Source organism: Convolutriloba macropyga, chromosome 1 (assembly GCF_964194025.1).
Source record: "Convolutriloba macropyga chromosome 1, txConMacr16.3, whole genome shotgun sequence".
In the NCBI taxonomy this organism is placed as follows: domain Eukaryota; kingdom Metazoa; phylum Xenacoelomorpha; order Acoela; family Convolutidae; genus Convolutriloba; species Convolutriloba macropyga.
In genome coordinates, this window is record NC_134468.1 from 2,299,612 (window position 1) to 2,313,436 (window position 13,825).

The 13,825-nt window shown below is 33.2% G+C and overlaps 1 protein-coding gene across 1 annotated transcript in view; it reads left to right on the forward strand.

Annotated features, from left to right (window-relative positions):
* The window catches only part of LOC142344400 (uncharacterized), a 51,965-nt gene that overhangs the window by 22,514 nt on the left and 15,626 nt on the right, over positions 1-13,825 (forward strand). The gene's annotated exons all lie outside the window — the stretch shown is intronic.

A 13,825-nucleotide genomic window follows, 5' to 3' on the forward strand; every position in this document is an offset into this window, starting at 1 on the left:
ATTCAAGCAGTTCAGAAACAGTTTTTGCTTCAGAAAAGCGAGAACGTTTTTTTAAAGGAAAGAACTTCATTTTCCTTGTTGTGAAGTAGATCAAAAGACCTTAGAGTTGGGCGTTAATTTGTCTTTTACCCCCTCACTCATACATCATTTTACCTCCATTGACAGACCAAAAAGATGTAAGGGGATTTATCCTTTACCCCCTCACCCTTACTTAGTTTACCCCCCGCCCTACCCGGCAGCCCATTGCTGCCTAAAAAATATGTAAGAGTTTTGAGCTGCATTTTCCTTTAAAAAATCCTCTCATTGCAGCTCACTTACATCATTTTATGCTTCTTTAGGTAGCTGCGACTTTTTATTTTTCATACATATTGCATCCTAGATATGTAATTAACACACACGTTCCTACACATAAATATTATGCTGTTGTACAGTAAACAAAAACGGAAGTTTGCAATTTTTGCACATTTGCCGAACAAAGGCTTTTCATTTAGTTAGAGAATATTTCCAAAAAAAATATATGACAGGCAGAGTCCGCATCTTTAGCGTCTATATAATGTTGATCGCGCCTCGCTGTTTCCTAATGCAGAAAAATTCGATTAAAACCAGTTCAAAATAAAAAACTGTAACCTACACAATTTTGATTTTTCGTCATTATAAGTGTCGCCTTCTCTTGCGCAAGGATTATATTTAAAATTAAAATTGTCGCTTATATATTTTCAATCTTACAGGCTACATATAAGTGGACCAAAGAGTCATCAAAAATTAGTGGTTGTTAATGTTTTGGGTGGGCTTTGTTTTTGCTGGAGGAATCTTGCAAAAAATTCCAATTAATTCTCATTTTCTAACATGGGGAATAAATTTAATTAAACCTTGCAAAGAGAATAATCTTAACCTTTCTACTTGACTAAGGATTTCTTAAAAAAAGGAACCATCCGATTTTTACTATTTTTGTCGTACGCATTTTTTTCCAGCAGTTTCTACTTTTTCCTGAGATCTTTTCTATGCAATTTGACAAATAAACACTAAACCTTCTTTTTTCCATCAGCAGCCATCATTAGTCATTATTGACACAAATCAAACAAAGATGGCAAGTGAACACAAGCTGCTTCACTATCGATAATACTTTGAACTTTTATTACTTAAAACGTAAATTAGAACCGCCTTACGGTTTTCTCGCTACCAGTTCTTGACTTTTAAGTTGAAAATAGTCGTATAGAAATTAGCCAACCTTAATTATTTGTAGATTTTCTCTTTGGAATGCGATAAAAACAGAAAAAAGGCCGTTTTAAGATTACGATTTATACATGCACAGAAAAAAAATTGTGGAAAAGAACGAAAAAACTGGCAGCAAAAAACTATCCGATTTAACTTTAATCCCGATACGTTTTCGAAGAACCACATACGGTTTCATGAAAGCCATACAAAAATCGGATCTATTCTGTCCACCCCCCCCCCCCCCGCTTAGTAGTCTTAATTTTTTTACGCCCCCAGGCGCACGTGCTGTTTGTTTACATAGTAAGGTGCTATATAACAACATAACATTTGTAACGGGGGGGGGGCATAAAAATACTGGGGGTCGAAACAGAATAGATCCCAAAAATCATATCATATGTGATCTTAATCTGGTTATCCAGGGTTCATACACGATTTATAATTGGTACCAAACGTGACATTTTTGAGCCTGGAAAAAAATAAAAATTTTTACTGTTTAAACATTTCTTTTAAGAGGGGTTGATTTTTGAATGGTGAGTTATATGGTTGCAAAATTGCTCTAGTTAAGAGTTCTCGATAGGGAAAAATAAATCAAACACGCAAAGCAAGAAATTGAGGTATTATTTTGAAACCAATGGATAGACAAATAAATTGGTCAACAGTATTATGATCCGAATAAAATATATAGATCTTGAAATATTTTTGTTGTATATATATATATATATATATATATATATCCCAAAAATCTGATCTTAATCTGGTTATCCAGGGTTCATACCCATCGAAGTATATGTTGATCATACCTGGAACAATATATATAACAATCTATATATATATATATATATATACATCTATATATATATATATATATATATATATATATATATAAAACATCTATATATTTTTTTCGGATCATAACACTGTTGACCAATTTATTTGTCTGTCCATTGGTTTCAAAATAATACCTCATTTTCCTGCTTTGTGCTGGCAGCCGCCTTTTGATTTGATTTGCCCTATCGACAACTCTTATCTGATCCCACTTTTGTAATGTACTAGTACACATCTAATATTTTTCTTAACTTTCGAAACAATTTTGTTAACTTTTGAAACGTTTCATTAGAACAATTTCTCTCTGTAAAATATCTCAGTTATAATTAATCTGGGAAAATGTAAAATTGAAACAAGGTTGGAGAGGAGCAGCAAACACAAAAGGTTGTCGCATAAATTAGTTTCATGAATTAGAATTGTTGTCATTGTTCTGTTTAACTCGCTTAAGTAATAAGTTCAATCTAATAACTGCAGAATCTAACTTTTGGTTACTCTTCTATATGCATCAGAACAAAATGTAAAAAATCTGTTATCCAATATTGCCTTTAAAACTTCATACAAATGACCTTTTTAAAAAAATGGCTATAGGAGTTATTCCGTATAGAAGTTACACGAGCATTTCATTTCCACTTCCCCCTTCGTAAAATAGTTGCACAAGGAAAAAAAATTGAGAGAACCCAATTTACCATTAGGAAGCAAAAAGTATGTTGATCAGAAAAATGGCAGGCATGATACAGAAGTGATGAAGCTTTCTTTCCGTTATTAACTATCACTGAACTATCACTTTAACTGAACTATCACTTAACCCATTATTTAAAAGAGTCTTAAAGAGGTAAAAAACAATATCAAGTTTCTACGAATGTGGTTTTCGTAGAATGAGAGAGAGTAGGTATTGAGAAGTTTGGAAAACTTTACTCGAAAAAAGCCAGACGAAAACGACACGCTCTCCTATTCGTAGCATGAGAAAAGAGAACCATAAAAAAATGTTGTTATGGCCTTTGTGAAGTAACGACACTCCAATGAAAAAGAACGAATTTTTCAACACCTCAGTAGATACCAGAAGGCTATATCATCTTGTAATCTTTTCAAATCTTTAGGATCTTGCAAGATGAAAGTTAATCAGACAAGACCATAAGAATTTGCAAGATAGAGGATTATCTGGCACGATCCTGCAAGATGGATAGTTAGTTGTCGTAGAATACTCCTGCGAGTTCGTTTCGGTCAATTATTAGTCTAAACAGTTTATTTAATTTGTTATTTAGTCAAGAACTGCGAGTGAAAGCGAGTAGAAATTAGTTAAACCATCAATACCATATTTTTTGATCACATAATTCAACACTTATTACCTTTCTACTAAATTCAACTTAACATCCTTGAACAATTCGGTCAGCCAGCACTTGATCTAGTTTCACTCCTCTATTTGTTTTCCTCTATTTATAAAGAAAATTTAAGCGGGAAGGCAAACATTCAGAGCCCGATTTCTGTTATATTTTTTCCTACAGTTTTTATGAAGTTTGTTTGATAAACTGCATTGCTTTTACTTATTTTTCAGCATTTTTTATTAGCATGAAAATGAAATATATTTCAATATATTTCAAATTTTGGAGCTCATTTGTATTCTCTTTAATACTGACTATTCCAAACTTTCGATTCACAAAAAAGTTTTTAATTTCTCTAAGTTTGCGTTTCGAAAATATTTACGATTCAATACAAGGGTTATCATGCTCAAAACCACTCAAAATATTTATTTTGCAAGATCTTACAAGAAATGATTATTTTGTAAGATCTTGCAGAATTTTTTAAAAAATTGTTGCAAGTCGATGCATCGTTTTGCATAATACTGGCATAATCTTCCATTATTTTGAAAGATGAAATTTTTCTATCGACTAGGGTAACTTCAAGAGGACTAAATCTACAGGGTAATTATAACCAACTCTTGTCTCGATTACAATATTTCCATAACCTACGCTTCTTTGAGTTGATTAGACTACTTTTCCTGCCTGCAATACTTTCTCACCACTTTTCATTCAACAAACGCAGGCGAGAAAAGAGTGATTGAATTTTTTTCTGTTTTATAATAAACTATAGCTTGTTTGACCTCAGGTTTGCTGTGTAATAATAACATGCGTTCCAATTTTAAAGGGGGCGAGGCTCATTTATCAACCCGAGTCAGAGTCTAACTCAGGTCACGTTTTACACTGAATTTGTCTGATTCAGAGCTAATTCAGTGATTCATTCTGAATTATCTTCAGATTCAGGAGAATACAGAATATTTTCTCTGAATTTCGCTCTGATTCAGAAATTCAGAAATCACTTCACAGTTGGTTCTGAAATCTTTCTGAATTAGTAAAAAAACTTGAAATTTCTCAGAAATTGTTCTGAATCAGTACTGATTGTCACTGACCTTTAGGTAGGGAACAGATCTCGATTTCTAGTCCAGCTGTAACTGGCAAATGACCAGCATTCATCACTTTAAAAACAATTCAAAATAGCTTTGTGGGGTGAATGATAACAAATCTGCAAGAAAAATATTCCGTTGTCCATATTTAAAAAGTAAGAGACCTTTTTATTAAATAAAAGTGCTCACTCAAAAATGAAGAAAATTGAAGCAGCAAGTTACAAAATATCAACTGATTTGTTATTTTGAAAAAAATACTGGGTTTTTAAAAATACTGGATTATTTTGAAAATTTATTGGGTTTGTTAGTTTGAAAAAAAAATAAATGGAACTATATATAAGCGCTAAATGCGGCAACTAACCAATCTGCATATAAAAAATACGATTTTTAAAAGTGAACGGATACGAAATTAATAAAAAGAACAACACTGTTTAAAAATAACGAAATTAACAATCGATAATTGCACGACATCAAACAAGATCTAAACTTGAAGTTAACTTATAATTGAATGAATGTTATAGCAGAATAGAGCCATAAACTAATCGCCAAAAATCGTCAATTAACAAGCACGAAAATACAACAACAAAAATGCGCATTTACGTTCTCGCGGTGTCTGCTAAAATGGGTTCACATTTTGTCAAAATGATTTATAGCCCATGTGAACAGTGTCCGAGCTGTTGATTTATTAGTCTGGGTAAATTACCAAATCACTAACATCACCATGTGAAATGAAGCAATTAGGTGAATAATGCAAGTATAATCATTTTATATTACCATAGTCTGCTCTGGTTTTCCGTTTCCGCCAGCTTGTAAGAAAATTGTTCGTCTAAACAAAATAATAGGAAACCCTGTTTGCGTTTCTGTGAGGAAACTTTGTTTAAAACTTTGCAATTTAATAAATCTTGAATAAGTTTACTGATTTTGCCGCGCGGCAAGGGCACAGTTTTGCTATGTCTGTTTTTTCTGCTAGTCAACACAATATTACTGCTATTAACACATGAAAGAGGCGGGGTTGAATTAAGTTCAAAAATCTGAAATTATAGATTCAAGAGGTTTTAATTTGAGAGAAACGCCGACGTATGAACTGAATATTGCAGAATTTTCCTTTAAAGTGGATGATTTTTGTAAAGTACATTGTAAGATTATTTTTCAAGAATTTACGTCTAACATCAATCAAGTTATAACATGTATTCAAATTTCGTATAGAAATTTTGTTTTTGAGTACCCCGGTTGCGACTTCGCTGTAACCATACGCTGTTTATTTCCACAATTCTTGAACAATTTTTAGGGAATAGTCAATGATTCTGTACAAATAAGGGAGATCATATATGATAGATCTTATAGGATACCTAGGATTCAATGCAAGGATATTAATAGCATTGATTATAAAAACTCGGACAGTTTCAGAACATTTTATGTCCGAATTGAGGTCGTGGAATTATTCCTTGACACAAGCTTGTCATGGGGTGTCACTTTGGATTGTTAAATACACGGATCCAGGAGAAGTTAAATCGATTTCAAGGTCTTCAAGCATGATCGCAGTATGATTACATAAATCATATATATATATATATATATATATATATATATATATATATATATATATCTTCTTTGTATAATAACTACCAATTCACAAATGATCTATGCACGATAACAGGGATATCATTCAGGGGTAAATCACTTGTGAAACAAGTACTATTATTATAGGAAACATCTAATAAAATTTTAATCAGACTATAAGCTAAGCTCGTGATCAAAGACAGGTTTTTGTAGAACTCAAAATGTTCACCGCAAAGTGCATTTTTCAGCGCTGGACGCCTCCGAAATATGTAGTAGAACTTCTGCTGATATCAGCTAGAAGTTCTGTCTGTGATAAGTTTTTTCGCCACAACAAAAATTAGGACACGCGGGATCCAAACAACTTTACTATTTCTTAGTTGTTACAGGTTCTTCCACGGCACCAAGTCTGACTCGAATCATTTATTTTTGGTTTGCATTTAAATCAGATTCACCCCTAATGTCTGATGAAGCATATGACTTGAGTTTAGTGAAAGTAGCAGATGCTAGTTGAAAAGTTTTCAAACTTATCAGTTATCATCAATAGTTAGGATGTAATTCTATCCAATTCACAATTCCACAAGTCTCCTTAGAATATTTTATTATTTCATTGGAAGCAATCAGTACTCGGAGGGCTAGTAAATTCCCAATCCTACTGCTCTTAAATAGAACAAGCGGTTTTACCGAACCCTTTGTTCAACCCTTAAAAGAATTATTTCCAGGCGCTATCTTATCTTACTCATTTGCCAAACGTGTAAAGTTAGAATAATTTCAAATGCCCTTATTCGTTGAGTGATTTTATAAATTCTCAAGAATGTTATCATTAATTGAATTAAATAATTGCTCTGGTATTGGGAACTATACCAGGTTCTCCACTCAATTAATTAATCGCTTGGTCGATCAATTTAAATAAACAAGGTTACAGATGGCGTTAAGAAATTATCAGTGTTCACTCCACAAACCAATTGGGCGAGCATTAAGCTATTTGATAATAACATTAAGCCATTGCCTATTAGGTTTAGGGTTACTGTAGAACTTGTTGAGTCTACCTTGAGCACGTCCATACTACACGGGTAAACCTAGCTTAGCAAGACTTCTAGGAGTGGGCAATCCTTCCCTCAGAGAGGCTTCACTTATTTGTCTCCCAGAAGGAGGTGGCCGATTATTATTCTGAGAAACCACCAGTTCTCTTGGCGATGCTCGCGGTTGTCACTGGTGTTGTCTCTGGCTCGCTGTTTTACCGTGGCTCCACCCTAACATAGCCTACTTAATGATTTGTCGATCGTTAATTTAGTCAAATTTCACCAACAAAAATAAATACTTGTTAGGGAAGCAATTCCTTAAAAATTCTTTGATTTTATATAAGTTTAACGTCAGGTCACCAAATAATCCTTATAAACATATATTAGTTGCTTCGTAAAAGCGACAATCACTTCAGAATCCCCCTCGATTTCTAAAAATCAATACCGTGTTCCAGCAAGTTGGAAACAATCAATTGAAGCTGTTTTGGCGGCAAGGATACTAATGTTGACTTTAAATTAATAGAAATAAACGTTTATATCAGAAGTTTTGCTAACAAAAAAGTGAAAATCCAACGCAGTTTTACACGAACAAGCGACAGCTACCAGAGCGCACTTTCTCTAACCAAATAACCGATAATAACAATAACCATTTAAGATCAGTTATTTAAATAATGCTGAAAAATAGTATGAAAAACCGACCGAAGGTTAACATTGCGTTCACGGCTAATCTATGCAAGATGAAATTAATTCACTCCTTGTTTTGCTAACAATAGATTTATTCTTTGGGAAAAGTGCTTTTTTGGGAACTTTTAGGAAAGTCATGCGTAATTTTGATATTTTTAGTCCCAAATTTTGGGCTTCTAAGCGTATTTTTCTTGGGTGAGAATTTGAAGGCAGATCTAGAATTGGACTTTACCTGAATCAATAGTTACTTATTCAACCTTTCTCACCAGTTTAAGTTACATCGGCATTTTTTCTTTGTACAACTTTAAACATAGAGTTCGCAATCGTGGTCAGTATTTTTTGGTTTAATCCATAATGACTTTCATGCAAACAAACTCGTTCCTACATTTCTTAGTAGTTCGAGACTCTTCCAAGCACCACCTATGACTCGATTTATATTTATTGCATTTAATTCAGAGTCAATTTTAATACCTGGTGATGCATATGAGTTGCGTTTTGTAAAATTCGCAGTGCTGCTGGTGGTCGGCATTTAGTGGGTGTGATGAGAAAATATTCATGTTGCAAGAAATTGCATTTTTTCGCTGAAAATCCCAATATCGAGTTGTACTACGAGTTCTAATTTTGATGCTTAAAACTGAAAAATATTGATCAGTGATCACTTTTTTCTGTCTGGCTCTTCAAATATGTTCCCATTTTTGAATTTGGCCGCAAATTCTTAATTTTTGGGCTTCTTTTCGTTTTAAGTGCATTGATTAAACCGGATTTGGATTTTTAAAAAAGGTATAGAGTCTTTTTTGAGATCTTTGTTTTTCAGAAAAGACACTATGCATTGGTGTTACAAACATTACATAGAGTTCGATGAAATTGAATGTAAAGCATTTAAAAGCTTAGAGAGTTAAAAATGATATCAATGAAAAGCTTTGAATACTGATCACTATATTGGTCCATACAATTTTCAAATTTTTTGCTCGATTGGAAGCAAGCTCAGGCTGTTTTTTTCTGAATTCTTTCAAATTATTATTGTAGAATGTAAGCTGACATTTGTATGAAAATTAAAATTTGATGGCAAATATATTGATTTTCCTGAATATTTATGCGTGCGAGTGTCATCTGTTAATCGCTGCTCACGGGACTCCTTAGATTAATAACTAACAGCAATTAACTTGGTTAACATAACAGTGGTTATCAATTTAACAGATCAACAGTTTATGAATCTCATTTGATCAGCGTTTTATACTTTTCCACATAACAAAATGTTTGTTTTTTATTCTTCGCAATGTTGGTAACTAATGTTAAAACTGTACCACGTTAAAATAAAATGAATTAAAAGCTGATAAGATAAAAAATGATAAACTGCGGATCATGCGAAATTGTAATATCTCCCTGATTTGACTTCTTTCTTTTTGAAAAAAAAGACAAAAAACAAATTGAGTGGTGAATGAGTGAATTAAATATTTTTCTTGCTGTTTTCACAGCCTTCACTACAGTTTTTAAATATGTTAAATAGCAACAACATGACCAAAATTTAAATGCGATTAACACTGTGATTTCTTATAGTTTCCATCAGCTTTCTTAACTTTATTCCAACCATATCCGTTACATAAAAATTAATAGCATTTTTTTAAAAATGAACTACGGCAAAATTTACCAAATATTTTGGCAACACTTTAGTTGAAATGAAATAACAAGGAGGCTTGTTAATGTGCGTTTGCACATGATGTTCCGAACCGAGCTACTCTACTTTTTTGACTTAATTGTCAACCAAAATAAGAGATAATCAAAAATAGATGTTTGAGTTTAATGAAATCGTTACACATCCAAACTACTTAATGTTTTACATAATGTCATGGCTCATTATAGTGCTCACGAGATCTGCCATCATTGAGACTACGAGAAAAAAACAAACAACAAAGTAAATAAAAACAAAAAAACTTTTTCGTGGCAAAAACTCGATATCTAAATTTAAAAGAACCTAGCAACAGCGTCAAATTACAAACACATAAAACCATAATTACACAAATTTACTTTTCTTAACTGAAAAGCACATGGGACTTTTCTTTAATGAGGCTAAAGATGTTCACTTGGTCATCATTTTAAAATCGTTGAGATCTGTTAGTACGGAAATGTGTTAAAAGAAGAGGAAAGAAACACGAATATTGACAACTCAAAAATTATTTATGAAAACGCTTATTGTTCAGCAAACAAAACATCAGATACCACATAATATCAATAGACACGTTGTTAGACACAATTGACACAATGTTGAATTACAAACAAGTGGATGGGACCTCTCAATTATCAGAAAAAGTTGCAAGTTGACGAAAGAACAACAACAACTGAAAAAGTTTACAGAAAATTTTGAAAACAAACCTTAAGACTATTAGCTAAGCTGAGTGCACTGAGAGAATTCAATCAATCCTCATTTAGAAGATTATGAGAACTCTCAGCATTTAGAAAAGGTTTTACAACTACAAAAAGAATTAAAAAAACAGTGAAAAAGGGCAAATTCAAAAAAAAAATTGAGAAAAATGTCGAAGCCTTTAAAAGTTGAATTTTTCTGTGGAAACTTTTTTGTCTTTTCAAAAACTTGTCTAACAAAAATTGAACTTTTTTTGATGTAACAAAAAAAATTTTAATAATTGAACAATTATATTAAAACCACGAAATTTTAGAGAAAACCCGTCGTATCAAGAAAACCCGTAGCCATTAAGCATACGCTGAAATGTCCTTCAATTGGAAAACAATGAATTCTATCACTCATTTGCCAGCATTAGGTTATCGAAATAAGTCTTATTATTTTGAAAACGACAACCGATACAGGCAAAAACAAAAAAATCAGTAGAGAAGTGCGAAAAGAAATTGTCGAAGCCAGAGAATTCATAAGCTTTTCTATGAAAAATTTATCTCTGATCAATTGTTTGTCTTTTCTAAGTAAATGGGATTTGTCAATGTTAGGATAACGTCATAAGGTTCCAAAAGGAACCAAAATTTTCAAGAAATATCAAAATATTAAAAAAAGGTTAGAAAACTGGTGGCAATTGAAGTAATAAAATCAATAGTTAGAAGATAAAGCACAAATCACTTAAGTTTTCATTGCCGCAAAACAGAAAGGGTCCTGTCATAAGTGAGAATGACTTACAAGTTCACAGAAATAAATTTAAGATCGGCTAATGTTCAAAACTTTTATTCGAAGAACCATTAGATGTCCATCTAATGGCTCTTAGCTCTAAGCAAAGAGCTATTAGATGTCCACTGGAAACACGAGCTAGGTTCACATAAAAAGCATTTCGCATTTTTAGTTTTAGTTAACAAGTCTTTGCCGTAGAATTACAAAAAAGTTTCTAAGATTTTGAAAAAAATCAAAATTTCATTAAAAAATTACGAAAACTCAGAGTCGAAGCCAAAGAAAACATGAGCGATTCCTTGAAAACGAATTATTTATTCTTTGCCCATCATTTGACTGTAAATGAGATTTTATACATATGTAAATTTGATGTGAAAAGTGACTTGTCTCTAAATGTCTTAAAAAAGCAAACAAAAACAAAAAAATATGAAAAGATTTAAAAAAACAGCTCTCAAATAGAATTCGATTTCGTTTTGATAGTTAAAATCCTAAGAGGCCCAAACTAGCCTTTTTCGCCTTTCGTCTATTCGGAAAACAAATTTGTTTCGTTTTGTAGCGTAAAAAGTAATTTTGAATTGATATTTTTATAGAAGTAATCATTATTTGAACAAAAAATTACGCTAAACGTGACCAAAATCATGCCAAATATCACGAGTTCACTCAAAGCTATCAACTGCAAGAACTTATTGAAAAAAAAAGAATTCGAAAAACGTATTTGTTGTCAAATTCGATGCTGGATGAGCTTATTAATGATGCCGCTCACATTTCTCTGCGACGAATATATCGATCGCCCAAAATTGACTGAACAAAAAAAACCCATTTGAGTATATAGTTTCTTGCCCCCATAAGTGGGGGTGGAACCAACGATTATTTGTTTTTGCTGGAATTTCTTGCCTAACGTTGATAGTTTCAATGTCGTTGATGATAAGATTTTGTGTCGGTAGTGCCTTAATCTTTGCGCCCCGCAGAAAATGTAAAACGAAAGGGTGTTAGTACACACACACACACACACACACACACACACACACACACACACACACACACACACACACACACACACACACACACACACGCATACACACACACACCACACACACACACACACACACACGACACACACACACCACACACACCACACACACGCACACACACGCACACACACACGCACACACACGCACACACACACACACACACACACACGCACACATACACACGCACACACACGCACACACACACACACAAACACACACACGCACGCACACACGCACACGCACACACACAGACACAGACACACGCACACACGCACACACACACACGCACACACACACACGCACACGCACACACACACACGCGCGCACGCACGCACGCGCACGCACACACACACACGCACGCACGCACGCACGCACACACACACACGCACACACACACACACACACACATATATATATATATATATATATATATATATATATATATATATATATATGTGTGTGTGTGTGTATACAGAAAATAAAATGTAATGTTTATGCGTGTGTACATTAAATATCAAAGACAGCAAGTGATCTTACAGGAAATTTGTCAGAATTATGATAATTATCAGAAATATGACATTTATCAACAGCATGCAAGAACTTAGAAGACAGGCTCCTTGACTGCCTCACCGAATACTATTAATTTAATGTTATTTAGGATAGCATTAAAATTTTCCTGCACATGTGTACTGTTTGTCAATTAATTGTGAGGTAGTCCATTAGACCCCGTTGGTTTTTTAATACATTCCAAAAACTTCTTTTCTTACAAACGCTTTTCAATCGTCGTTATGTTTGAAAAACCTATGCAAAATTTTGTTGACTGGGTCGAACAACTGTGCTGGCGGTCAGTTGAAACACATTGACAGATATAAGGCCATTGTTCTTTTACTCGACCAAATTACACGTTATATAAAAACACAATCGATTTTTTGGTGATTTTTAACATACCTAACTGCACATTTCCATAAAGTAAGGCACAAAATAACACATAGCAAATTTACATTAAGCACAAAAATTTCATGAAATTTCTTTCAATTGTCTTGTGAGGCAATGCATTATCTGTCACGAAATTTTGTAGCAGGTTAGCTCATCAACTCTGAACTAATGCTAGCCATTAATGGGAGGCAGAGTAATGGGTAAAAATTCTGATTTAAGTTTTGTAGATAATAAGCAAATGCCAATCAAAACACCTAAAGATCGTACTCCAAAATCCATACAACTCTATATAATACTAACAATGGTCTAGATAGTAATATCTTACAAAAACAATTACATTTTAGAAAAAAATATGTAATAAATTTTGCAGAATTTTGGTTTACGTCCATCGAGCAATTATAGTAACAATTTACTCAGATATTTTTATAGCTCTAAATTATTTAGAAAATAAAGCCGTGAGTTTTTTTACGTTCTCTACTTTTCCCCCCGTATTTTTTGCCAAAATCTTTTGCCCGAATATTACCACGAGCTGTCTGTCTAAATAATGTACTGGTTTGAAAAGAAATAGTATAGTTTACATTTATTTTGTTAAATCTTTTTTATGCAAGGACGATTGTTTGGGACACTTGAATACTTTACAAAGTCAAGTGGATTTTAGAGTGCCTTCTAAGAGTATTTTAATCTATATTCGCCTAATGTTCACAAAACTTTATTTCAAAATTGTTGCCTAATTACAATAGAAAATGTGTTAGCCGAATCGAATTTTCGCCCAATATCCTCGTTAATAGATGGCAAACAATTCGGGAGAAAAAAATCTGGTACGCATTAAACTCATTGAATTGCTGCACTTCGGTTTCCAATGCTAATTATTTTACTTTCCCTGTGTTTGAGTCCACTAAAAACCGAAGAAGTTGAATAGCAGTGACCTAGTTGAAAAGACGGTCGTTGACCGATACTGAGTATGAAAAGACTTTGGTTCGACTATAATGGTCAAAGTTCACCATGCGTCGACCAAGGGACGAGAGATTTTTGT